The sequence below is a fragment of the Phyllobates terribilis genome, unplaced genomic scaffold (genome assembly GCF_046119375.1).
Source record: "Phyllobates terribilis strain yellow unplaced genomic scaffold, ASM4611937v1 Scaffold_5__5_contigs__length_657084704, whole genome shotgun sequence".
Taxonomy (NCBI): Eukaryota; Metazoa; Chordata; class Amphibia; order Anura; family Dendrobatidae; genus Phyllobates; species Phyllobates terribilis.
The window spans coordinates 508,540,489-508,564,252 of record NW_027362765.1 but is presented as its reverse complement, the minus strand read 5'-3'; the positions used below and the strand labels follow the sequence as shown (position 1 = coordinate 508,564,252).

At 49.4% G+C, this 23,764-nt stretch overlaps 1 long non-coding RNA gene across 1 annotated transcript; it reads right to left on the bottom strand.

Annotated features, from left to right (window-relative positions):
* Positions 1 to 2,211: 2,211 nt before the first annotated feature.
* On the bottom strand, positions 2,212 to 23,163 carry LOC141271301 (uncharacterized). Its single transcript, XR_012321886.1, has 3 exons — positions 23,109 to 23,163; positions 20,028 to 20,077; positions 2,212 to 2,435 (listed from the first exon to the last, which is right to left on the bottom strand). It is a non-coding gene; the product is annotated as an uncharacterized lncRNA (long non-coding RNA).
* Positions 23,164 to 23,764: the final 601 nt, after the last annotated feature.

The window sequence follows — 23,764 nt, the reverse complement described above, 5'->3', positions numbered from 1 at the left end:
TGGCCCAGAAACCCGAAGGCACGGTCACACGCGTGGGACCAGCACCGCCGTCGTGGAGCGGAAGCTACTAGAAGGCCCCGAGTCACCGGCCATACGGGTGAGCACCACACGGTACACTCAGGGACGTGGGCTACTTATACCCGCCTCTAGCAAGGTAGCCAGAAGAGTACAGTCAGTTTGGGAGGCCTACAACTCCGCCTGGCCAGGGGAGATCCCATCTGCTCAAGGACTGACCAGGCCCCAAACGCTAGCCAGTACTCCGGGAGGGTCTATCTTTGTCACCAGTAAAGACCCTGAACTACACCGTACCGTCTCCGAGTGGTTCCTGCTACCCCCATCGTCCACGTCGGCTGCCCTGAGGCCATACCCCTCCCGTTGGGGGTTATGCTATCACGCTGCACAATCCTACCACCGGCCTCAGCGGTCTGCCCTGCAGCAGCAGCTCCTTAGCTGTACTCAACGGGTGGCGTAGTCGTCCAACATCTACCGCTGATACAGCGCCACTTAGTCTGACTCCCTGGGCACAGACCGGATCACCGCCACGAGACTACAACCCTCAAGAGATCCGGCTCCGGGTAAGCTCCCGCGTGCGCAACGCAGCACGACACAGGCCCAGGGGCGCGTCACCAACATCAGCTGCTGGCCTCTGATTGGCCGGCGGCGTGTATTGAAGTGCAGGGACCCAGCCTGTCTCTGCACCGCAACACACTTCAGCTGATTGTGCGTCCTGAGGTGCACATCCAATTGTCATATGGACCCAGTCTCACTTTATGCGACCGCAATTGTTACGTCCCTGGTTAATGTAGGGGACATGTGATGACTCTATCACCATTGTGGATGAGGTATGACGTGCAGTGATCAGTGCTGCGCTGCCACAGATAAAAGCACAGGATCACTGCTCAGTCAGCTCCAATGCTGGAATGAATGAAGGCAGTGCTGGCCTGGGTGGATTACTAACAGCCATTGAGTGTGAATTGGGCGGGGTGAGGGATCTGATTGTGAGTTTAGACAAGAAAGCACAGGGAGCACAACCTAATCTGGAGAGCAGCATGTAAATGAAGAGAAATTCAGGAGTAATGAAAGGTAGAAACCAAGTTTATTGGGCTGCAATCCAAAATTGACATTAAAAAATTGATTGGGCTCTGGTGGTGGTGGTATCGCTCTGGTGGTGGTGATGGTGGTATCGCTCTGGTGGTATCGCTCTGGGGGCATCACTCTGGTGGTGGGGTGGTATCGCTCTGGTGGTATCGTTCTCGCGGTGGTGGTGTCGCTCTGGTGGTATCGCTCTGATGGTGGAGGTTTTCGCTCTGGTGGTATCGCTCTGGTGATTGTATTGCTCTGCTGGTGGTATCGCTCTGCTGGTGGTGGTATCACTCTGGTGGTATCGTTCTGGTGGTGGTGGTATCGTTCTGGTGGTATCACTCTGGTGTGATGGTATCGCTCTGGTGGTGATGGTATCGCTCTGGTGGTGGTGGTTATATCGCTCTAGCGGTGATGGTATCGCTCTGGTGGTGGTGGTATTGCTCTGGTGGTGGTAGTATTGCTCTGGTGGTGGTGGTATCGCTCTGATGGTGGTGGTATCGCTCTGGTGGTGGTGGTATCGCTCTGGTTGCATTGCACTGGTGGTGGTATCGCTCTCGTGGTGGCATCGCTCTGGTGTTGGCATCGCTCTGGTGGTGGTGGTGTAGGCGGTATCGATCTGGTGGTGGTGGTATCGCTGTGGTGGTGGTGGTTTCGCTGTGGTGGTATCGCTGTGGTGGTATCACTCTGGTGGTGGTATTGCTCTGGTGGTATCGCTTTGGTGGAGGTATCGCTCTGGTGGTATTGCTCTGGGGGAGGTGGTGGTATTGCTCTGGTGGTATCACTCTGGTGGTATCGCTCTGTTGGTGGTGATATTGCTCTGGTGGTATAGCTCTGGTGGTATTGCTCTGGTGGTGGTGGTATTGCTCTGGTGGTGATGGTTTCGCTCTGGTGGTGGTGGTATCGCTCTGGTGGTATCGCTCTGGTGGTGGTGGTATCGCTCTGGTGTTATCGCTCTGGTGGTGGTGGTATCTCTCTGGTGGCATCGCTCTGGTGGTGGCGGTATCGCTCTGGTGGTGGTGGTATCGCTCTGGTGGTGGTATCGCTCTGGTGGTGGTGGTATCTCTCTGGCGGTGGTATCTCTCTGGTGGTGGTATCGCTCTGGTGGTGGTATCGTTCTGATGGTGGTGGTATCGGTCTGGTGGCATTGTTCGTGGTGGTGGTGATGGAGGCGGTATGGCTCTGGTAGTGGTGGTATCGCTCTGGTGGTGGTATCTCTCTGGTGGTGGTATCTCTCTAGTGGTGGTATCGCTCTGGTGGTATCGCTCTGGTGGTGGTGGTATTGCTCTGGTGGTATCGCTTTGGTGGTGGTATCGTTCTGGTGGTATCGCTCTGGGGGTGGTGGTGGTGTCGCTCTTACAGTGGAGAAATAATAATGTTAAAGCGCATTAAAGTCATAAAATATTGATGAGCTATCTTCAGGACCTACAGTATATCACAAAAGTGAGTACACCCCATTTTATATTTTTTCGTGGGACAACACGGAAGATATGAAACTTTGATATAATGTAAAGTCGTTAGTGTATAGCTTGTATAACTGTGTAAATTTGATGTGCCCTCTAAGTAACTCAACATTCAGCCATTAATGTCTAAACCGCTGGCAACAAAAGTGAGTACACCCTCTAAGTGAAAATGGCCAAATTGTGCTCAATTAGGTATTTTCCCTCCCCGGTATCATGTGGCTCATTAATGTTACAAGGTCTCAGATGTGGATGGGGAGCAGGAGCATTACATTTGGTGTTATTGCTCTCACATTGGTCACTAGTAGTGTTGAGCGAGCATGCTCGACACTGTTTGGTACTCGCCCAAGCATCTCACTACTCGGGATGTTCGGCGAGCACCGAGCATTTCCGGTTTACTCGGGCGGGAGCTTGGGTCTCCGCCCTGCACGTTTGGCGCTCTTTACAGAGCCAGTGAACATGCAGGGATTGCCAGCCAGTCACTGTAATGCCGCAGCCATGTTGGTTGTGGGCATTACAGTGATTGGCTGGCCGCACAGCGTCACCTCATGTATTTAAAACCGGGCGCCGCCATCTTGTACACAGTCGCTCCGGATCAGACGGTGAAGGGAGAGTGCTGCTGAGCTAGGGAGAGATTTATACTGCGAAATAGGTAGTGTAAGGTCTGTGTGCTATGAAGCAGTGATCACCCAGCAATACTTCAATAAATTATCAAACGTTATAATAAGTGACAATAAATTTTATTCATTACAAATATAAATACATACAAACAACGTCAAAAAACCCAAATAGCTAAAACACAAGTAAAATCAATATAGTGGGGTTACCCACTAATTTGAAGCCCACCTGCTCCAAAAAAACATCCCTAGTTACAACAGAACAAGCAGTACCATAATACAACAAGTGCCAGTATTATCCCTGGTGATCAATATCGTACACATGCAAATTAGTTATGACTGCCTGACATTAGCATTCAAGGAGGTGTACTATAGTCCAGAAAGATGAAGAGGGAAATATGTGCCTACTACAGCAGAGTATATATTGAAAAATATAAAGAGTCCCAAACATAAATGAAGCCCATATAGAATATCTGAGCTGACAAATACTATATACTCACATACCACAAAAAGTACTATTCAGGGTATAAATAAATACAAAACCCTTTCATGCTGTAAGTATCCCTCCTGCACATAATAGCACTACGATCAATCACCTCCCTGAGCACAAAATCCTATGCTGGGATGAAACAGGCGGGCATTCAGTGCCCAACGCGTGTCGCCACTACACGTGACTTCCAGTCACCTGGGCACCACCACCTCTGGTCTGTCTTCCACACGGTCAAGTGTTAGTAGCCGTGAGTCTCGACTGCATACTCCTCCTCACCCTGATGCTCCTTCCTCCTACCATGCCGAGTGTCGTCAGACAGCAACTGATCCCACATTTGAACACTCTGAAGAGCTGTTCACTGGTCCATTTCCATATTTGGGCCCCTCGCCTGCTCCAATTGAAGTGGTGGAAGAGGAGATCCCATGTAGCGATGGCCAAATATTTGAACACCACGGCAACAGGAAGGCGACGCTGGAAATTTGTCACAAGAGGTGGACGATGACGAGACACAATTGCCACGAAGTGAGGAGGAGGACCGTGGTGCAGAAGTGGAAGAGGAGGAGGTGGTGGATGATCTAGTAACTGACCCAACGTGGCAGAAGGACACGCAGAGCGAGGCCAGCAGCACACAGGGGGAGGGAGGCAGAGTACCCCAACAGGCAGGAAGAAGCAGTGTGGTGGCCGCAGACAGAAGACGGTCAACCGTTACCCGTAACACCAACACGAGGGACGTTGCCAGTACAACCGGTAGGTCTTCCAGAGTCTGGAATTTTTTTAAAGACTCTGCTGATAACCCCAAAAAGGCCATTTGAACCGCCTGCCAGGCCAGCATCAGCAGGGGTGACAAAACTACCAGCCTGACCACGACCAGCATGATCAGGCACATGTCAGCAAAGCACCCAACTTTGTGGGGCGAACCCCAGGGTCCACGACCAGTGTCCACGACCGGGTGTCACCACTACTTATTCCGCTGTTGTGCATGTAAGAGAACCCCCTGTTGTGCGTGCAAGGCAATCCCCTGTCCATACTGCATGCAAAGATGCCCTCTCCTTTCAGTCTTCACTTGTTATGGCAGTTCCTCAAGAAACAGCATCAACGTCCACGTCCCAATACAGAGTTCAATTGTCCATATCCCAGACCTTTGAACGAAAGCGCAAATTCGCAGCCAACGCCCCACAGGCCACAGTCCTAAATTCGCACATTTCACGACTGCTTGCATTGGAAATGCTGCCTTTTAGGCTGGTGGAGACGGAATCCTTCCGCAACCTTATGGCAGTGGCCGTCCCTCGGTACTCGGTCCCCAGCCAACACTATTTTGCCCGGTGTGCTATCCCTGCACTACACAAGCATGTGTCCCAAAACATCTGCTGTGCCCTCAACAACGCGGTTACTGGGAGAGTCCACCTGACAACGGACACGTGGACAAGTGCTTGTGGCCGGGGACGGTACGTCTCCCTGACGGCACACTGGGTAAACATAGTGGAAGCCGGAACCCAGTTGGACCTTGGGACGGAACACATCCTCCCCACATCGAGGATTGCGGGCCCTATGTCAGCCAGAGTTGCCCCTACAGTGTACAGCTCCTGCGCATCATCCTCCTCCTCCTCCTCATGTTCAGCCTCCATCTGAGATATCACCACATCAGTTACAAGTTGGAAACACTGCTGTACTGCCTCAGCCAAGCGGCAACATGCTGTGCTGAAACTCATAAGCTTAGGTGATAAACCTCACAATGCTTGTGAGTTGTGGACAGCTGTGAAAGAGCAGGCAGATCTGTGGCTGAGACCGCTGAACCTACATCCAGGCATGGCCGTGTGTGACAAGGGCCGTAACCTGGTGGCGGCTCTGAGGCGAGGCGAGATCACACATTTACCATGCCTCGCTCATGTGCTTAACCTCGTGGTTCAGCGGTTTCTTAAATCGTACCCCGAGTTGCCACATCTGCTCGTCAAAGTACGCCGCCTGTCAGCTCATTTTCGGAAGTCGGCTACAGCTTCCGCCGCCCTTGCTGTGTTGCAGCAGCGTTTGCAGCTTCCGGCACACCGACTGGTGTGTGATGTCCCCACACGTTGGAACGCTACCCTCCACATGTTGCAAAGGATTTGTGAGCAGAAGAGAGCAGTTGTGCAGTACCAGACTCCACACATAAGACCTCAGGAGTGGACCTGGATGTCTGACATATGTACCAACCTGACAAACTTTGAGGAGTCCATCAAGATGGTGAGTGGCGATGACTCCATCATTAGCGTCAGCATCCCACTTGTCTGTCTTTTGCAACGCTCTCTGCAGAGAATTAAAGAGGAGGCATTGCAGCCAGAGTATGATGAGATGGATCAAGAAGCCGTAGCGGTCGATTACACACAGCCCAATGTGCATTGGGGGACAATGAGGAGAGGAGGAAGACGAGGAGGAAGAACAGGATCTGGTATCATGCGCTGTAGACGATAGTACCTGTACAACTGTCATACCGTCGGTTCAGCGTGGGTGGCCTGAGGACAGAGGGGAGGGGGAGGAGGATAGCATGGTCAGTCGTCATCTTGGTGAGGACACGGAAGTTTTGCCCGTTACCAGTCTGGCACGCATGGCTGACTTTATGTTACGCTGCCTTAACCGTGACCCTCGCGTAGTCAAAATGTTGGGTGATAGTCATTACTGGTTGGTGACACTTTTAGACCCCCGCTACAAGGAGAACTTTCACTCTCTCATTCCTGAGTTGGAGAGGTCTACAAAAATGGGGCAGTTCTAGAAGGCCCTTGCTGCAGAACTGTTAAAAAAATTCCCATCTGAACACGCTAGCGGCAGAGGTCACAGTTCGTTGCCCAACCAAGGCGTACAGGCAAGAGAGACACAACTCCAATCCAGCAGAGGCAGGGGAACACTGTCAACATTCTGGGACAGTTTTCTGAGACCCGCCCAGCTTACAGGCCCTGAGGCGCGGGGTACTCTCACAAGGAGTGGAAAGTTTCAAAAGATGGTGAGGGAGTACCTTGCCAACCGTACCAGCGTCCTCCGTGATTCCTCTGTGCCTTTTAATTATTGGGTATCCAAGCTGGACACTTGGAATGAACTCACTCTGTACGCCTTGGAGGTCCTGGCCTGCCCTGCCGCTAGCGTGTTATCGGAGCGTGTTTTTAGTGCCACTGGGGGAATTATAACTGATAAGCGCACTCGTCTGAAACTTATCAAAATGAACAAGGGCTGGATTGGGCCAGACTTCTCATCACCACCAAATGACAGCAGAGTAACATAAAGTCAAATCCACTGTGTTATTTCGGGAGGTGTATTCACATGAACCGCTTCACACCCACACATGGGTATATGCTTCCTCATTTCGGCTGTTTTTTGCTCTTTTCCTTATCCTCAGCCTCCACCACCACTATACCATCAGGGTGACTGTGGTCCGTGTTTGCCAGCATTGCAAGTTCCTCCGTCCTAATTTTTGGCAGCTTTTGCTTGGAAGGCATAGGCAAAGACTATGGGAGACCCACTCCCCAATAATGGGAATAATGTTTTTAATATGCTGTACTGCATGGCTCTTGTAAGGGGCATTAAAATTGTCTTGTTAAATCACTCTGAACTCCACGTCTCTTCCAAGGGGCATTAAAACCATCTTGTTAAACTACTGTGACCTCCACGTCTCTTCCAAGGGGCTTTAAAACCGTCTTGTTAAACCACTCTAAACTCCACGTCTCTTCCAAGGGGTATTAAAATCGTCTTGTTAAGCTACTGTGACCTTCACGTCTCTTCCAAGGGTCATTGATATTGTCTTTTTATTCCACTGGGACCTCAACCACTCTTCCAAGGGGCATTGATATCGTCTTTTTATTCCACTGAGACCTCCACCACTCTTCCAAGGGGCATTGATATTGTCTTTTTATTCCACTGCGACCTCCACCACTCTTCGAAGGGGCATTGATATTGTCTTTTTATTCCACTGTAACCTCCACCACTTTCCAAAGGGCATTGATATTGTCTTTTTATTCCACTGGGACCTCCACCACTCTTCCAAGGGGCATTGATATTGTCTTTTTATTCCACTGGGACCTCCACGTCTCTTCCAAGGGGCATTAAAACCATCTTGTTAAACCACTCTGAACTCCACGTCTCCTCCAAGGGGCATTAAAACCGTCTTGTTAAGCTACTGTGACCTCCACGTCTCTTCCAAGGGGCTTTAAAACCGTCTTGTTAAACCACTCTGAACTCAACGTCTCTTCCAAGGGGTATTAATATCGTCTTGTTAAGCTACTGTGACCTTCACGTCTCTTCCAAGGGTCATTGATATTGTCTTTTTATTCCACTGGGACCTCCACCACTCTTCCAAGGGGCATTGATATTGTCATTTTATTCCACTGCGACCTCCACCACTCTTCCAAGGGGCATTGATATTGTCTTTTTATTCCACTGCGACCTCCACCACTCTTCCAAGGGGCATTGATATTGTCTTTTTATTCCACTGTAACCCCCACAACTCTTCCAAGGGGCATTGATATTGTCTTTTTATTCCACTGGGACCTCCACCACTCTTCCAGGGGGCATTGATATTGTCTTTTTATTCCACTGGGACCTCCACGTCTCTTCCAAGGGGCATTAAAACCGTTTTGCTAAACCACTCTGAACTCCACGTCTCTTCCAAGGGGCATTAAAACCGTCTTGTTAAGCTACTGTAACCTCCACGTCTCTTCCTAGGGGCATTAAAAACGTCTTGTTAAACCACTCTGAACTCCACAGCTCTTCCAAGGGGCATTAAAACCATCTTGTTTAAGCTACTGTGACCTCCACGTCTCTTCCAAGGGGCATTAAAACCATCTTGTTAAACCACTCTGAACTCCACGTCTCTTCCAAGGGGCATTAAAACCATCTTGCTAAGCTACTGTGACCTCCACGTCTCTTTCAAGGGGCATTGATATTGTCTTTTTATTCCACTGTGACCTCCACCACTCTTCCAAGGGGCATTAAAACCGTCTTGTTAAACCACTCTGAACTCCACGTCTCTTCCAAGGGGCATTAAAACCGTCTGGTTAAGCTACTGTGACCTCCACGTCTCTTCCAAGGGGCATTAAAACCGTCTTGTTAAACCACTCTGAACCCCAGGTCTGTTCCAAGGGGCATTAAAACCGTCTTATTAAGATACTGTGACCTCCACGTCTCTTCCAAGGGGCATTAAAACCGTTTTGCTAAACCACTCTGAACTCCACGTCTCTTCCAAGGGGCATTAAAACCGTCTTGTTAAGCTACTGTAACCTCCACGTCTCTTCCTAGGGGCATTAAAAACGTCTTGTTAAACCACTCTGAACTCCACAGCTCTTCCAAGGGGCATTAAAACCATCTTGTTTAAGCTACTGTGACCTCCACGTCTCTTCCAAGGGGCATTAAAACCATCTTGTTAAACCACTCTGAACTCCACGTCTCTTCCAAGGGGCATTAAAACCATCTTGCTAAGCTACTGTGACCTCCACGTCTCTTTCAAGGGGCATTGATATTGTCTTTTTATTCCACTGTGACCTCCACCACTCTTCCAAGGGGCATTAAAACCGTCTTGTTAAACCACTCTGAACTCCACGTCTCTTCCAAGGGGCATTAAAACCGTCTGGTTAAGCTACTGTGACCTCCACGTCTCTTCCAAGGGGCATTAAAACCGTCTTGTTAAACCACTCTGAACCCCAGGTCTGTTCCAAGGGGCATTAAAACCGTCTTATTAAGATACTGTGACCTCCACGTCTCTTCCAAGGGGCATTAAAACCGTCTTGTTAAACCACTCTGAACTCCACGTGTCTTCCAAGGGGCATTAAAACCATCTTGTTAAGCTACTGTGACCTCCACGTCTCTTCCAAGGGGCATTTAAACCGTCTTGATAAGCTACTGTGACCTCCACGTCTCTTCCAAGGGGCATTGATATTGTCTTTTTATTCCACTGCGACCTCCACCACCTTTCAAGTGGCTTTAAAACCGTCTTGTTAAACCACTCTGAACTCAACGTCTCTTCCAAGGGGCATTAAAACCGTCTTGTTAAACCACTCTGAACTCCACGTCTCTTCCAAGGGGCATTAAAATCATTTTGTTAAGCTACTATGACCTCCATGTCTCTTCCAAGGGTCATAGATATTGTATTTTTATTCCACTGCGACCTCCACCACTCTTCCAAGGGGCATTGATATTGTCTTTTTATTCCACTGCGACTTCCACCACTCTTCCAATGGGCATTGATATTGTATTTTTATTCCACTGGGACCTTCACGTCTCTTCCAAGGGGCATTAAAACCGTCTTGTTAAACCACTCTGAACTCCACGTCTCTTCCAAGGGGCATTAACACCATCTTGTTAAGCTACTGTGACCTCCACGTCTCTTCCAAGGGGCATTAAAACCATCTTGTTAAGCTACTGTGACCTCCACGTCTCTTCCAAGGAGCATTAATATTGTCTTTTTATTCCACTGCGACCTCCACAACTCTTCCAAGGGGCATTATAACCGTGTTGTTAAACCACTCTGAACTCCACGTCTCTTCCAAGGGGCAATAAAACCATCTTGTTAAGCTACTGTGACCTCCACCACTCTTCCAAGGGGCATTAAAATCATCTTGTTAAACCACTCTGAACTCCACGTATCTTCCAAGGGGCAATAAAACCATCTTGTTAAGCTACTGTGACCTCCACGTCTCTCCTAAGGGGCATTAAAACCATGTTGTTAAACCAATCTGAACTCCACGTCTCTTCCAAGGGGCATTAAAACCGTCTTGTTAAGCTACTGTGACCTCCACGTCTCTTACAAGGGGCAATAAAACCATATTGTTAAGCTACTGTGACCTCCACGTCTCTTCCAAGGGGCATTAAAACCATCTTGTTAAACCACACTGAACTCCACGTCTCTTCCAAGGGGCATTAAAACCGTCTTGTTAAGCTACTGTGACCTCCACGTCTCTTCCATGGGGCATTAAAACCGTCTTGTTAGGCTACTGTGACCTCCATGTCTCTTCCAAGGGGCATTTATATTGTCTTTTTAGTCCACTGCGACCTCCACCACCCTTCCAAGGGGCATTAAAACCGTCTTGTTAAACCACTCTGAACTCCACTTCTCTTCCAAGGGGCATTAAAACCGTCTTGTTAAACCACTCTGAACTCCTTGTCTCTTCCAAGGGGCATTAAAACCATCTTGTTAAACCACTCTGAACTCCACGTCTCTTCCAAGGGGCATTAAAACCGTCTTGTTAAGCTACTGTGACCTCCACGTCTCTTCCAAGGGGCATTAAAACCGTCTTGTTAAACCACTCTGAACTCCACGTCTCTTCCAAGGGGCATTAAAACTGTCTTATTAAGCTACTGTGACCTCCACGTCTCTTCCAAGGGGCATTAAAACCATCTTGTTAAGCTACTGTGACCTCCACTTCTCTTCCAAGGGGCATTGATATTGTATTTTTATTCCACTGCGACCTCCACCACTCTTCCAAGGGGCATTGATATTGTCTTTTTATTCAACGGTAACCTCCACCACTCTTCCAGTGGGCATTGACATTGTCTTTTTATTCCACTGCGACCTCCACCACTCTTCCATGGGGCATTAAAATCGTCTTGTTAAACCACTCGGAACTCCACGCCTCTTCCAAGGGGCATTAAAATCATCTTGTTAAGCTACTGTGACCTCCACGTCTCTTCCAAGGGGCATTAAAACTGTCTTGTTAAACCACTCTGAACTCCACAGCTCTTCCAAGGGGCATTGAAATGTTGTTTTTAATTACCTCTAACCTCCATGATTCTTCCAACGGGCATTGCATTTCCTCCTAATTTTAGTCAGCTTTTGCTTTTCAATGCATAGGCCAGTAATGGGTAGAAGGTTTTTAGTACGCTGTAATCCACGTCTGTTTCAAGGGGCATTGCAGTTCCTCATAATTTTTGGAAAGCCTTCCATTCACTGCTAAGGCCAACAGTGTACAGGAGACCCAGTTGCTATAAATGGAAAAAACGGTTTAGTTAAGGCCCTCTGACCTCCATGTCACTTCCAAGGGGCATTGGAGTGCCTCAAAATTTTTGGTATATAAAATAAAAACTACCGCACTCCTGGAGTGGTGGTGGTGCCCAGGTAGGGTTACAAGCCCATATAGATATAGAAAAACAACCTGGCACTCAAAAGACTCATGGGTTCTTTAAGTAATTTTTAATAAAGTAATGTAGTAAACAACAAACAGACGATTCGGTCACAATAGACCTTCATCGGTGTACCGTCGCTTGCGGTAGGTACTTAAAGGCAATGGCCTGGTCGGAGCCGCAAGCCGTAGATGAAAGTAGATAACCAGAGGCAGTAGCCCGGTAGGTGTTGTATGCTGAATTTGAAAGGACGCAGGACGCGGTATCCACCGTTTGTCCAGGAGCATGTGAAATTTTTGGTAGGCATTGCACTCACTGTATGCCCTATAACTGTGTAGCCGAACGGCTCCTTTTGGTACAGAAACATATCCTACAAGACATGTGTGGTTGACTGGCCTGATATTGATGTGAATGGTCCCTGTTCCTCCTGCTCTTTCTCCTTTGCCACCACCTCATCCATCATTCATCACCTGAAGCTTTGTTTTAACAGAAGTCATAGAACTGGTATAGTAGCAAGAAAACATCCAGTAATCCTCGGAGGAGGTAGGATATGCGCCAAAACGCTGACCACCTCAGGCCTAGCCGCTACTACATACATGCGCTTGCATTCCAAGGAACAGAAAGCTAAGGAGACGGATGGCCTCATGATCATGAATAATTTACTCGTTGCGTAGGAGGCCGACCACTGCTGCTGTCTACCATCTCAACTTTGTGTTGAAGCCTGATTGACCTAGGACCCGCAATCCTCTATGTCTGGAGGACGTGTTGCATCCCAGTGTCCAACTGTGTCCCGGCTTCCACAATATTAACCCAGTGTGAAGGCGTCAGTGAGATGGACCATCCCTGGCCACATTCACTTGTCCATGTGTTTGTGGTTAGGCTGTCCTTCCCACTAAATGCACTGGGGAGGGCACAGGTAATGTTTTGGTATGCGCGCTTATGTATAAGGCGCACCGGGATAAATGGGGGCGGCTGGGGACCATTTATGGACACCCGGCCGCCCCCAGGCGGCTGGGGACTGTGTGTGGGCACCCGGCCACCCCCTGGCGGCTGGGGATCAAGCGTGGACACCCGGCCGCCTGGCGGCTGGGGACTGAGTATGGATACCAGGCCACCGACGCAGCCATGACGTGGTGGCCAGATTCCGCCTCCACATGCCTAAAAGGCCCAATTTCAAGTGCAAGCAAGCTAGCAGTATGGTATTGCAGCCTGGGGGTGGGTGGGTGGCAGGCTGCATACTTGCGCTTGCATTGCAAGGAATGGGGGAGGTACAATTGAACAATTGAACACTGCCCTGGGACAAGGACTTGCACGGGGATAGTTGCAAGTCTGCATCTTCTGATGCGGCAAGGATCACTTCTGATGGGCACACGTTTAGGCAGTGATCTGGGTGTCAGAGATGCTTCTGTAGCACCCTGAGGATTCGGCTGCTACAGGGGTATTACACCTCAAGCCAGAGGTGTGGTATTCCACTCCCGGGTAAGGATGGAGTGTGGAACTGAGCTAGTAGGCTGCATGCACTACATACATCCCATTTCCGGGGGACAGAACAACGGTACTCCCACCAGTATATGTGCAGGTACGACAGCGTCTGTCCCTGGCTGGAGTGGGAGGGGGGTGGAACATCCCAGTAGTGTAGGGGCAGATAGGGGGAGCAGTCTGGGTAAAGCTAGGAGCTCATTGGGTGCTGGTCACCTGGGCTCACACATAGAGGGAGTATAAAAGGTGGGCACCATCGTAGATCAGGGTGAGTTCAGCCTGAGGAGAAGCAGAGCAGAGGAGCTCAGCCAGGAGGGCTGACAGGGAGCTGTGGCTCCGGCTGGGCCCAGCTCCAGGGCTGAGCCTGCAGTGAAGCAGAAGAGAGAGAGAGGAGTCAGAAGGACCCAGAGAGAACGAGTCAGAAAGAACCCCAAGATCCCAGAATAAGGACAGAAGGGTGAAGGGTTGGCGGACAAGGGTACCGGATCCCAAGCTGGCAGAGGCAGAAGTAAACCTTAGCCAGGAACCGGAGGTCGTGGTCAGGATCTGCCGCGACCCTCACCAAATCCACTAGAAAGGCATACCAAGTATAGGGTCAGGGAGCCCAGAGGAGGCTTGACCACCAAGAGACCCGAGGGAGCCGGCCAAAAGTGGATCCCTGGTGGGAACGACCAGAGGAAGGGAGAGTCAGAAAGGAGCTCAGGACCACGCTCAGGAATTGCCTGGGGGTTGGCCGAGTCCAGGACCTGGTGGACGCAGCACGGCTCGGGTGGTCACTCAAGGCCAGAGTGACTAAAAGGACACCAGTAAGTAAAAACCCTGAACTGCATCTCCCGACTCTGAGTCTTCTTCTGCACCATCACAACCCCCATCATCCACACCTGCTGCCCTGAGGCCATACCCCTCCCGTTGGGGGTTATACCATCACTGCTGCACCTATACCACCGGCCTCAGCGGACTGCTCTGCAGCGGCGGCTTCAAAGCCGCACTCAACGGGTGGCGTAGTCGACACTTAACAACATCTACTGCCATAGACTGCCACTTAGTTTGACACCCTGGGCACGGACCGGGTCACCGCCACAAGGACTACTACCCCCATACAGATCCGGCTCCGGGTATCCCCTTGAACATGGCCCAGGGGGCGCGTCAACTTTTGGCGTAGTCAGCAGGATAACGTGCCCGCAACCACCGGGTACTGCGTGCCTGAAGAAAAGTTCATATTTACCGTAAAAAGAAGTCTCCCGCCAATTCCGGAGGGTCCCCGCCATCGGACGCCATCTCGGATCATTTCCCGCCGTTTGCCCGCCATCTGCAGTCTTTTCCCGCCATCCACAGAGTTTCCCGCCATTGGGAAGCGGTTCCCGCCATCTGAGAAGATTTCCCGCCTTGGCAGAGCGGACGCCATTATGGGCGTGCCAGAGGGTGGCAAGAGGCCACCTCCCATCGTGGGCCAGGACCAAGAATGGCGCCAAAAACGAAGACCGCCCCCACCAGCAGAGACTGTGATGCTTGAGATGTCCATCAGTGTGAGAGAACTGCCCCTGGGACTGACAATCACCAAGTTGCCCCAGGACTGCCCTCAATGGGGGCGGAGAGAGAACAAAAGAGAGAAGATGGGAGCAGCTTGGGGGAGTCTGGAGGAGTCGTACCCGGAGATGGAGAGGGAGGCAGGCAGCACCGACCCAGTGGTCAGGAGCCTGTTGCAAGCGACAACCCCAGAAGGCCTGGTGGAGATCCTGGCGCAGCTCCCCAGAGATCGGGAGCATGCACGGACCGCACTGGAGGGCTTGGCTCAGAGGATGGCCCGAGTGCAGCGAGACGTACTGGCCGCATGGAGCAGAGAGATGGCCCAGCAGGCTGGAGCCCGCCAGCGGAGCACGCCACCCGAGACGAGGAGTCAGACCGCCTCTGAGGATGGCGCAGGAGGAATCAAGGCCGGAGACGACGCCGAGGAAGGAGCTAAAGAAACGGAGGCAGGTAAAGGGGACGTCACTACCCCGAGCCGAGAAGCTGTGAGCCTGCCCCAGCTCCCTGTCGCAGAGCCCGAAATTTCCCCTGCCGTGCCCGTCGTTGCACCGTCACCGCTCCCGACTAGGCCTCAAACAGAAGCCGCGGCCGCGCTCCTCGTGACGTCACGCGCCTCAAATCAGAGTGCGACCAAACAGGAAGCGCCATCGACCTGGTCACAGGGCAGAGTACCCCCGGGCGCCGCAGTACCAACAGCGCCCTCTACCTCTGCCGAGCCACCGGCCTGGTCGCTGGGCCAAGTAACCCCGGGCGCCGCCGTCTTCACGGTGCCCTTCACCTTCAGGGTGCCCCAGGCCTGGTCGCAAGGCCTGGTAAACCCGGGCGCCGCTACCACCACCGCGCCCTCAACGTCCACAGCGCCACACCTGGGTGAAGACCTATTTGCCCAGCACACTTGCCCGGATGGGCAGCCCCCTGTGTGGCCACCGGAGTACCACCATCCCCGACTCCGGAAAGAAAGACCCCTGGATGAGCCCCTGATCCCGGCTCCGGCGCTCGCCAAGATCACCCCACTCTCGTTGGAGGAAGCGCAGTTTGCGTGGGACCCCACTGGAGGAGACCTCATCGGGTTCACTCAAGAGGACCCGGACGGGTCTGAAGCCTACCCTCAGGAAGGAGCAGGAGGGCATCGTCACCATTAAGAGGTGAACTGAAACTGTAAAATAGTTACCCGTAAGGGTATATGCCATGCTGCTAATTTAAATATGTTCCTTCTTCCCACTGACCGAGGACTGAGAGCGGTCATTCTTTCCTTAATCCCACTGGTCGAGGACTGAGAGCGGCCATACCTCCCCTTGTATATAGTTGCGCTTTTTAAGGCGCCCCCTACCGGTTTTATAGGAAACTGTTGTTTTTTCCAGAAGAGACTGTTGCACTTTACCCGGTCACAATTTGCACTGTGGCCGGAGGAACAAGAATGTTTACTATGAAAAGTTTTTATATGAAGAGTTTATTGCTGCTGATGATATATATAATGTTTTATATGTTTATGATGTTTTTGAAAAAAAATTTGTATGTTTGTGGATGTTTTTATTCTTTTACAGCCCGGGGACGTGCTGTGATTTACCAGGGGGGAATGTAGCACCCTGAGGATTCGGCTGCTACAGGGGTATTACACCTCAAGCCAGAGGTGTGGTATTCCACTCCCGGGTAAGGATGGAGTGTGGAACTGAGCTAGTAGGCTGCATGCACTACATACATCCCATTTCCGGGGGACAGAACAACGGTACTCCCACCAGTATATGTGCAGGTACGACAGCGTCTGTCCCTGGCTGGAGTGGGAGGGGGGTGGAACATCCCAGTAGTGTAGGGGCAGATAGGGGGAGCAGTCTGGGTAAAGCTAGGAGCTCATTGGGTGCTGGTCACCTGGGCTCACACATAGAGGGAGTATAAAAGGTGGGCACCATCTTAGATCAGGGTGAGTTCAGCCTGAGGAGAAGCAGAGCAGAGGAGCTCAGCCAGGAGGGCTGACAGGGAGCTGTGGCTCCGGCTGGGCCCAGCTCCAGGGCTGAGCCTGCAGTGAAGCAGAAGAGAGAGAGAGGAGTCAGAAGGACCCAGAAAGAACGAGTCAGAAAGAACCCCAAGATCCCAGAATAAGGACAGAAGGGTGAAGGGTTGGCGGACAAGGGTACCGGATCCCAAGCTGGCAGAGGCAGAAGTAAACCTTAGCCAGGAACCGGAGGTCGTGGTCAGGATCTGCCGCGACCCTCACCAAATCCACTAGAAAGGCATACCAAGTATAGGGTCAGGGAGCCCAGAGGAGGCTTGACCACCAAGAGACCCGAGGGAGCCGGCCAAAAGTGGATCCCTGGTGGGAACGACCAGAGGAAGGGAGAGTCAGAAAGGAGCTCAGGACCACGCTCAGGAATTGCCTGGGGGTTGGCCGAGTCCAGGACCTGGTGGACGCAGCACGGCTCGGGTGGTCACTCAAGGCCAGAGTGACTAAAAGGACACCAGTAAGTAAAAACCCTGAACTGCATCTCCCGACTCTGAGTCTTCTTCTGCACCATCACAACCCCCATCATCCACACCTGCTGCCCTGAGGCCATACCCCTCCCGTTGGGGGTTATACCATCACTGCTGCACCTATACCACCGGCCTCAGCGGACTGCTCTGCAGCGGCGGCTTCAAAGCCGCACTCAACGGGTGGCGTAGTCGACACTTAACAACATCTACTGCCATAGACTGCCACTTAGTTTGACACCCTGGGCACGGACCGGGTCACCGCCGCAAGGACTACTACCCCCATACAGATCCGGCTCCGGGTATCCCCTTGAACATGGCCCAGGGGGCGCGTCACTTCCAGGGGTCTTCCCCATGCTGTTCCCATGTCTTTTCAGCACTGTATGCATGTGTCACACAGCACATGGCCAGATAAGGTTGTAAAATGTTAAAATGACATTTCCCGGTGAATGCATTTGTCACGGTTGAAAGCAATACAAACGTGCAAAAACGCATAAATAATGCTACTTGTGAACATAGCCCAAGGTGTGGAGGAGTATTTTTGTTTTTGGTTATTTATTTTACCTTATACACAAGTCTTTACCATGGAAAGGATGTTCCTTAACAAATTTCACAGGAAAGCAGTTTCAGTTTAGTTTTTGAACGTTTTATTGTGAGCCCGTAAAAGTGGCTTAATACCTCTGACCACGTTGTTGACAGCAGTGACCTGGGGGTCAGAAATGCTTCCTGGGGCGATCCCCATGCTGCCCCCATGTCATTTGAGCACTGTCACTATCGTTTTGGGCACTTTTTAGGCTTTCTACAGACTGCCGGGGGTGCCGCCGCAAAAATGCTCGGGTCTCCCATAGACTAACATTGGGCTCGTTGCTCGGGTCGAGCACCCGAGTATCACAGTGAGCTCGGCCCGAACTTTGAGCACCCGAGCATTTTAGTGCTCACTCAACACTAGTCACTAGCAGTTCAACATGGCACCTCATGGCAAAGAACTCTCTGAGGATCTGAAAAAAGAATTGTTTATCTACATAAAGATGGCCTAGGCTATAAGAAGATTGCCAACGCTGTGAAACTGAGCTGCAGTACGGTGGCCAAGACCATACAGCGGTTTAACAAGACAGGTTCAATTCAGAACTGGCCTTGCCATGGTGGACCAAAGAAGTTGAATGCACGTGCTTAGCGTCATATCCAGAGGTTGCTTTTTCAAAAGAGGTGTACTAGTGCTGCCAGTATTGTTTCAGAGGGGTGGGGGTTAGCCTGTCAGTACTAAAACCATACTCTGCATCAAATTTTTATTGCATGGCTGTCATCCCAGAAGGAAGCCTCTTCTAAAGATGATACACAAGAAAGCTTACAAACACTTTGCTGAAGACAAGCAAACTAAGGACTTGGATTACTGGAACCATGTCCTGTGGTCTGATGAAACCAAAATAAACTCATTTGGTTCATATGGTGTAAAGCGTGTGTGGCAGCAAGCAGGTGAGGAGTACAAAGACAAGTGTGTCTTCCCTACAGTCAAGCATGCTGGTGGGAGTGTCATGGTTGGGGCTGCATGAATGCTGCCGGCTGTGGGGAGCTACAGTTCATTCAGGGAACCATAAATGCCAAAATGTACTGTGACATACTGAAGCAGAGGATGATCCCCTCACTTCGGAAGCTGGGCTGCAGTGAAGTATTCCCACATGATAATGACCCAAAACACATCTCCAAGACGACCACTGCCTTGCTAAAGAAACTGAGGGTAGAGGTGCTAGAGTGGTCGAGCATGTCTCGAGACCTAATCCCTTTTGAGCATCTGTGGGGCATCCTCAAACAGAAGGTGGAGGAGCGCAAGGTCTCTAACATCCATCTCTGTGATGTTGTCATGGAGGAGTAGAAGATGATTCCTGTGGCAAACTGTGAAGCTCTAGTGACCTCCATACCCAAGAGAGTTAAAGGGGTTGTCCACCACCTTTACATCGATGCCCTATCCATAGGGCATCAATGTATGATCGGCCGGGGTCCCGCGTCAAGTGGTAGTGGCCGCCGAGGTGTACTGCACATCCGCATCCTATTCAAATGAATGGGAGGCAGATGTGCAGAACATTGCAGCGGCCAGTACCACTTGATGGCGGAGCCCCGCAGGTGAGCACTTCCGGCCGGCGGATGCCACCGGCACCGATGACAGCTGATCAGCGTGTGTGCCGCGTGCGGGACCCCGGCCGATCATACATTGATCATACATTGATCATACATTGATGCCTTATCCTACGGATAGGGCATCAATGTAAAAGTAATGGACAACTTCTTTAAAGCAGTGCTTGAAAATAATAGTGGCCACACAAAATATTTGGACACATTTTGGCCATTTTCACTTAGGGGTGTACTCACTTTTGTTGCCAGTGGTTTAGACATTAATGGCTGTGCGTTGAGTTATTTAGAGGGCACACCAAATTTACACTGTTATACAAGCTGTACACTGACTAGTTTACAATGTACCAAAGTGTCATATCTTCAATGTTGTCCCATGAAAAGATATAATAAAATGTTTACAAAAATGTGAGGGATGTACTTATGTGATATAATGTATCCCCAAAGATCAACTGCTATAAGCTATTCTAGGACCTGATCTGCATTGTCTGGTGATTATACCTATACATTGACTGGGACTAAACATTGGAACTGTATTCAGTATGTTTACATTAAGCCGGAACTTATAATAGCTGATCAGTGGGGGTGCTGGATGTTGGACCACCCACTAATCTGATATTGATGATGTATACTAAGCAATCTTAAAGCATATTCAAGAATGATGGTAAGACCTGGGGGGTGACATGTACAGAAAGGATCTTGTATACTCACTTTTTTAGTGTCTTCTGCAGCAAAAGATAGAAAAGAAGAAGGACTGCAGTCTAAAAAAATAGGTAGAAACAAAGTAACATGAGTGTTAAGTAAAACATCCTCCATTTCCAGATCTCATGATATTGAGTACACTCCCTTACTCTACAAATATGTCCAAACGACTCATGAAATATGAGGGGATCTTCTGAACTCCTGGTACAGTAGGCAAGTAGGACAATTTATAGTCTGTCCTGTCACTGGTAACTGTCCGAATGAATGGAAGTGCCGGGTACTGCAGCTCGCACCCAGGGCCGCCATCAGGGCATTACTGCCCTTACTGGCAGAGGGGGGCCTGGATGGGCCTCCGTTCTTCTGCTCACAGGGCCCCAGCAGCAGGATTCTGCCGGTTCAGTGAACGTGCGTCCCCGATGCACGTTCACTTGAAATCTATTGCATTGTGGGAAGCTTCTCGCACAGCAATAGTTACAGCCGCCAGCCAATCACAGGCTGGCAGCTGACGTCAGTGCGCACGTCGCTGGCGTATGATGTCATTGTCATGAATCAGCGACCGTGCTTCTGGTGATGGGAGAGTCGGCCACTGCTAGAGCACAGCAAGGTAAGGAGAAACTTTTTTTTTGTTCTTTTTTTTTTGTAAAGCCGCATTATGATGGCAGGATGGAGACATGGGGGTAGAATGGAAACATTGGGGGCAGGATGGAGAGACATTGGGGGTAGGGTGAAGAGATATTGGGGGCAGAATGTAGACAAATTGAGACATGGAGGCAGGATGGAGACATTGAGGGCAGGATGGAGACAATCGGGGCAGAATGGACAGGATGGAGAGACATTGGGGCAGGATGGAGACATGGGGGCAGGATGGAGACATGGAGGCTAGAAGGAGAGACATTGAGGGAAGGAAGGAGAGACATGGGGGCAGGATGGAGAGGCATTGGGTGCAAAATGGAGAGACATTGGGGCAGGATGGATACATTGGGGCAGAATGGAAACATGGGGCAGAATGGAGACAAATGGAGAGGTGGGGTCAGGATGAGACAATGGGGTCAGGATGGAGAGACATTGGGAGTAGGATGGAGAGACATTGGGTGCAGGATGGAGACATGGGGGGCAGGGTGGAGAGACATGGAGGGCACGAGCTAGACATTTGGCCAGGATGTGGGACATTATTACTGTATGGGCTAATTATGGGGACAATGGGGGCAGGACGGAGAAATGGGGGCAGGATGTCGGACATTATTACTGTAGGGGCTAATTAAAGGATATTATTACTGCTGTGATGTATGTTATTTTTGAGATACTGTTTTCAGTGGGGGGGTGTCCTGTTACTGTGCAGGGCGGTACAATGTCGCTTTTTTTATTCGTCTGGTGTAGTGTAGAAGTTGAGGAAAAATTGTGGAATGTACTCTGTAAGCTGCTCTAGATAACTGTGTTATTTTCTGCAGAGACGAGTCCTTGCTGGAAGAAGTGATGGCGGTTTGTGCTGGATGAACAAGAAAAGCGAAGATGAAGGACTTCACCAAGAGACGTCACCGGTGAGTCAATGTGTTACCTGTACACTGACACTATAGACTGTATACTATGTACAGAGATCCGGTATATAATGGCACTTATGGTAATATTAATATTGTGTTTTTTTTCATTAATGATCAGTATTGTAGTATTTGGTCACTGTGTGGTGGGAATATGTGATCTGGTCATGGTGTGGTGGTATTTGTCCCTTGTATGTAATATTATTGGTCATTTTAAAAAATGTATGTGACACACTCCCTTAAATAAAGATAAATAAAAACATACATAAAAACAATATTGGGAATTATAAGGAATTTTTAATAGGTTAGAGTAGAGTAGTAGGTGAGAACATGGTGCAGAAAGTAGAGTTTTTCCGAGAGTGGGCGGTGGGACTGTGGAAGGTTCGAAGGATGGAGGCGGAGCTGGGTAGAGGCGGAGCTGAGGTGGAGCCTGGGCGGAGTCTCAAGGGGGCGTGAAAATTTTGCCAGTATGGGGCCCTGAAATTTCTGGTGGCAGCCCTGCTTGCACCATTCAAGTAAATAAAACTGCCATCGATAACTCTTTACTGACATCCACTATAAATGTACGGTGCAAGTCAGTAGCGGGTGCATGGAGCGGTGAGCCAAGAGATCTGAAAACTGCCAAGAGATCAATGTGCGTAAGCACTGCCCACAGCTATGACAGCGCTGGCACAAAGTCTAAACCAGGAGGATGATGAAGATAACAGGAGCAGTGAAGAGGCAGTGACAGATCTGAAGACTCTACCCACACTCCCGCCCCTATGCACAAAGCTATGGTTATAAGAAAACTTCTAACCTCGATTACACAAAATCCACAAAATGGATTTCTTCACCGCAGGTATTATTTTAATCAGTATCACAGCGCCAATATGACAATTTGTGTACTTTACTTAGCAAGATCCTGCTGACAGATTCTCTTTATGAGCGTGTTCACACTGAGTCTTTTTCCTCAGTCTTTAGAGTGGAAAGCGAGCAGAAATTCCTAGTTTTTGAGAATTTTTGATGATAATTTTAGAGTTTCTGCTCAAAAACCTCAGTAAAAAGATTCAATGTGAACACACCCTAAAGCTAAAAATTAGTTACATCATGAAGACTTAGTGCACATAGAATTTTTTGATGTGTTTTTTTAAAGCAAATCCTCTCCAAAATCCACTTCAAAAATTGCTTCAAAACCTCTTTGAAAGTAATTCCAATTAATTTCTATTATAAATCCACTTTGTTTATATGAAAGGAATTTTTTTAAGTTTTATTTTTTCCCTGAAGAGCTTTAGAAAATCATCTTTTGGAAAAAAGAAATTGCATGTAATTTCTCTGAATAGAATCCAAAAGGAAACCTCTCCAAACATGGCACCGTCCAATCAGACAGCAGTAAAGAACGCTTCAGGAAAAAAAACTTTCAAAACTCTTCAAAACCTCTTAAAAATCAGGCATATAAGATGCATGACTGGTGACCAATAAATGGCCGCTAAATGTGCAGTCAGATATATATAATAGAAAGGTATCATCTCTATCATGATGTCATCTAGAAGATTTGCTCAGTAATCTCTGCTCTTACCTGGTCCTGATTGTCTTCTTCTTCATCTTTTGCTTTATTGCAGTTGTCTCCTCTCTACTATACATGAAACATAAATCATCTCATGTAAATGTACAAGTATCAGTGGGGATTAGGATTTGTACAAGGTATGTTTTCAAGAGTATGACAGACAGTAAATTCTCCAGTTTCTCACTTCAACCCAAATACTTTCTTAGCAAAATTTGTACATTTACTACATGACACAGATAAAATATCATGAAACCAAAACGATGGATATACAGTGGGTACGGAAAGTATTCAGACCCCTTTACATTTTTCACTCTTTATTTCATTGCAACCATTTGGTAAATTCTAAAAAGTTCATTTTTTCACATTAATGTACACTCTGCACCCCATCTTGACTGAAAAAAACAGAAATGTAGAAATTTTTGTAAATTTATTAAAAAAGAAAAACTGAAATATCGCATGGTCATAAGTATTCAGACCCTTTGCTCAGTATTGAGTAGAAGCACCCTTTTGAGCTAGTACAACCATGAGTCTTCTTGGGAATGATGCAACAAGTTTTTCACACCTGGATTTGGGGATCCTCTGCCATTCTTCCTTGCAGATCTTCTCCAGTTCCGTCAGGTTGGATGGTGAACGTTGGTGGGCAGCCATTTTCAGGTCTCTCCAGAGAT